Source organism: Rhagoletis pomonella, unplaced genomic scaffold (assembly GCF_013731165.1).
Source record: "Rhagoletis pomonella isolate Grant_MI unplaced genomic scaffold, Rhpom_1.0 Rhpom_scaffold_00001, whole genome shotgun sequence".
NCBI lineage: Eukaryota > Metazoa > Arthropoda > Insecta > Diptera > Tephritidae > Rhagoletis > Rhagoletis pomonella.
In genome coordinates this window covers 115,639,268-115,642,073 of record NW_023458555.1, presented here as the reverse complement: position 1 = coordinate 115,642,073, position 2,806 = coordinate 115,639,268, and the positions used below count along the sequence as shown (strand labels likewise).

General features: G+C 34.5%; 1 long non-coding RNA gene across 1 annotated transcript; it reads right to left on the bottom strand.

Moving 5' to 3' along the window:
• Positions 1-1,391: 1,391 nt before the first annotated feature.
• LOC118735726 lies at positions 1,392-1,882 on the bottom strand. Its single transcript, XR_004992637.1, has 3 exons — positions 1,816-1,882; positions 1,660-1,746; positions 1,392-1,588 (listed from the first exon to the last, which is right to left on the bottom strand). It is a non-coding gene; the product is annotated as an uncharacterized LOC118735726 (long non-coding RNA).
• Between the last annotated feature and the right edge of the window lie 924 nt (positions 1,883-2,806).

Here is a 2,806-nt window from a genome sequence, read left to right as displayed (position 1 = left end):
TTTAAAACGTTAAAAATAAGACTTAGTTTTTGTTTAAAAAATTAATTTTTCCACATTATTAAGATCTAAATGATTTCTTCGCTCGGTTAATATTTGCCCCGCTTTTGAAAATATACGTTCGCTTGGAACTGACGTCGCCACAATGCAAAGGAACTCTTTTGCAATCTCTGCCAATCTGGGGTAGAAATCTTTTTTTTCATTCCACCATTTTAAGGGATCTGATTTGCGATCTAAAAGCTTTTCATTTAAATATTGGTTAATTTCAATAATAGCTTTAGAATAACTATTAGTGTTTCCTTGAACACGGCGATCAAAGTCAGTCCATGTTTAAATTTACTCTGATATCACTAATAGTGGCCTCATTGTTTGAAACATTTTTGTTCTCGATTAATCGGATGAGGCTGTCTTTACAGGCCTGAAAAGCTTCTTTGTCCGTAAAAGCATTTTTCTTGAACCTTGGATCTACGATGGCTGAAACTGATAAAATTATATTGTGCTCAAAGCGAAGAAACCGTTTACCTATGTTGGATATTAATTTTTCAGCAAATATACGGCCTGTATCTGTTTGTAACAGATTTAACTTGTTATTTAAAAATGATTGCAACCCTCGAATTAAAATAATTACTTTTGACACAGTAACGTACTGTTCAGCGCTCATTTCCATTGTCAAATCTTCAAAAGGCTTTAATAGTTGAGAAATCTCATTCAAAACCTCCCACTCATTTGCGGCTAAAATACTTATGGGGTTATGCAGCACACCGATAGTTGCCTCAAGAGGCTCCTGAACTTCAATCAACCTTTGAATCATATAGAATGTAGAATTCCATCTGGTTTGTACTTCCATTTTTAGTTTTAATTGGAGTTTATTCATTGTGGTCTGTATTCCTTTAATTTATTTGCAGCCACTATACTTCTATGAAAATATTCTACAATTGAACGACATTTATCTCGCAAAACGTCAACGTTACTCTCCTTGAAGGAATCGCAGATAATTAGGTGGAGCGTGTGGGCAAGGCAGGGTATGCTCCGCCACGCGGTAAGTCTAATGGCAGCAATGACATTAGCTGCGTTATCGGACGCAACTGCGCAAATTTTCTGACTGATATTCCAATCAGTTACTGAATCTATTTAAACATTTCGCAAATTATGTGGCGTTCATTCATTCTAAAACAATTTAAAACCAAACTTTTTTGCTGCCAAATGTTGGATATAAAATGAGCTGTAAGCGATACAAAACTTTCACTTGTTAAAGATGTCCATGCATCTGTGGTGAGGCATACGAAATTGGCTGCTGACAAAATTTGCTTCACCTCATTTACGCGCTCTTCATAAACTTGTGGCAACAGTTTCTTCGTTGAAAATGTGCGAGATGGAATATGATAAGAGGGATTCAGCTCACTGATGAAGTTTTTAAAGCCAACGTCCTCGACAATGGGGAACGGTTGAAAGTCTTTCACTATCATTTGCAGTAGCTTCTTATTTAAAGCTGTTACCATTTCTTTTGATAATTTTGGTTGCGTGTAGTTGCTGAGCCTCGTTTGTTTTGTAGCTGATGACGTACTATGTTCAGGGGCCATTGTGGCATGTTCTATGTACAATGTTAAATTTGAAATACATAAATACATATATGGAAACGTTACAATGCAATAAAACACTTACCATCGTTTCTTACCGATGTTGTTTGCGATAACTCAATTGATGGATGCTTAACAAGGAGATGCTTTCGTAAATTGGATGTACCTCCACCTAGTTATTGTAATATGTTTATTGTAAATAATTTTAGTTATTAATTAATGAGCAAATATATAGGCATACCTTTGTAAGACAGAGTAGTTTTACAAAAATCGCATTTTGCCCTTACTGCATCCACCACTGTAAAGTGCTGCCATAATCCTCTCCGTTTACCTTCGTTTTCTGCAATTAAATATTTGTAGCATGTAATTTCTAAGCTAATATTGTAAAAATACTTACTCAAACGCGACGCCATTTCGAACGTTAATGTATAATATTCAAACGTAGATTTTCTTTGAAAAGAGAGTTACCACAGATATTGCGAATTTGAAAAAGTCTAACAACGTTGCCGCAAGAACTATAGCGGTTGGTAGGACTGTTGTGATAAGTACAAGAAAGGGATGAGTGTTTGTGATGGCAGTATTGTAGAGATGCGGTTGCCGTACATATTATGCTTGTTAATATTTTACGAAAACATCGTCTGATTTGTACATTTAGGGTCTTTTAGGCAATATCATATAAAATAGCTATGAAATAAATTCTTTTCAAAATTTAAATATATATTATAGCGAAGGTTTCATGTATCGAATCGGTATCGGGTACCGAAAAGGAAGTATTGGGTACCGAAATTTTTTGCAAGTATTGGGTACCGAGTATTGGATACCGACAATTCAGCATAATAAGATAAACAACAGTACTCAACATTGCAGACGCCGTATAAGGAAAAATGAATTATTACGAAATACAAATAAAGTGGCAGCACTTTACGCCATTTTGCATTTTTCGTTTCAGTTCAGGAACATTGTTTACTTGTTTTTCAATAAAAAAATAAACAATCTTTTGTTGTAAAATTTATGTACACTTTGAACAAGTTTTTCAAAAAATATATTTTACTAATGTTTCAAAGAGAATATTGGTTTTTTAGTACATTTTTGAGCGTGCAATTACTCATAAAAAGAAAAACATTTCAAAAAATTATTTACACGCTTAACAATATAAACCCCCCACATCCGAATTGTTAACACAGGGATATAAATGCGCCGATTGGTACCCCTCCGGACAGTTTTGAGCGTTT